This window comes from Bison bison, unplaced genomic scaffold (genome assembly GCF_000754665.1).
Source record: "Bison bison bison isolate TAMUID 2011002044 unplaced genomic scaffold, Bison_UMD1.0 scf7180017864484, whole genome shotgun sequence".
Taxonomy (NCBI): Eukaryota; Metazoa; Chordata; class Mammalia; order Artiodactyla; family Bovidae; genus Bison; species Bison bison.
This window is the reverse complement of record NW_011495044.1, coordinates 4,253,043-4,254,031: the sequence shown is the minus strand read 5'-3', so window position 1 is coordinate 4,254,031 and position 989 is coordinate 4,253,043. Positions and strand designations below refer to the sequence as shown.

General features: G+C 39.7%; 1 pseudogene; it reads left to right on the top strand.

Moving 5' to 3' along the window:
* Positions 1 to 262: 262 nt before the first annotated feature.
* LOC105004915 lies at positions 263 to 584 on the top strand (annotated as a pseudogene).
* Positions 585 to 989: the final 405 nt, after the last annotated feature.

Sequence of the window (989 nt, the reverse complement as noted above, 5' to 3'; positions counted from 1 at the left end):
AGCTGACATTAATAAAATAGAAAACAGATAGTAGAGAAAAATCAATGAAACCAAAAACTGATTCTGAGATCAATAAAACTGACAAGTTCTAGCCAGAGCAATTAGGGTGGGAGAGGGGAGAGGGAAGACACATGACCAATATCAGGAATGAGGTGACAGCACTACAAATATTATGGATATTAAAAGAAAATAAGGGATTATTATGCAGCCATCTTGGATCCTGTGGAGGCCTGCTAGGAACAGGACTTCTAAATTGACAAATATGTCTGGAAGGCTGTGGTCCAAGGCCATTTTTTCTGGCTATAAGTGGGGTCTACAGAACCAGAGGGAGCATGCAGCTCTCCTGAAAATTGAAAGTGTATATGCTCGGGATGAAACTGAATTCTGCCTAGGCAAGAGATGTGTTTGTGTGTACAAAGCAAAGAACAACACAGTATTTCCTGGCAGAAAACCTTAGTAATCTGGGGAAAGATAACTCAAGCTCATGGAAACAGTGGCATGGTTCCTGCCAAATTCCAAAGCAACCTTCCTGCTGAAGACATTGAACACAGCATCATGTGATGCTGTACCCTTTGAGAATTTAAACTTACTGAAAAGTAAATAAAAAGTGTGGATTTGTTAAAAAAAAAAAGGGGGGGGCGGATAGTAAGAACAACTTTATGTCAATACATTTGACAGCTTAGATGATAGAAAAATTCCTTGAAAGATACAAACTACCAAAGCTCTCTGAAGAAATTTGCAACCTAAATAATAGCCCTATATCCAACAAAGAGGTTGATTTTGTAGTTTAAAACCTCCCCACAAAGAAAGCTGTAGGCCCAGATGATTTATTGCTGAATTCTCCCAAATATTTAGAAATGACACTGAAGTCTAGACAAACACCCAGAAAATGGGAGGGAAGTTTCCCTGCTCGGTGATACAAGTCCAGGTTGCCTACTTGTCTTTCTGACCTGCTGGCTATAGGTTGGAGGTTTCAACAACCTCTTCCT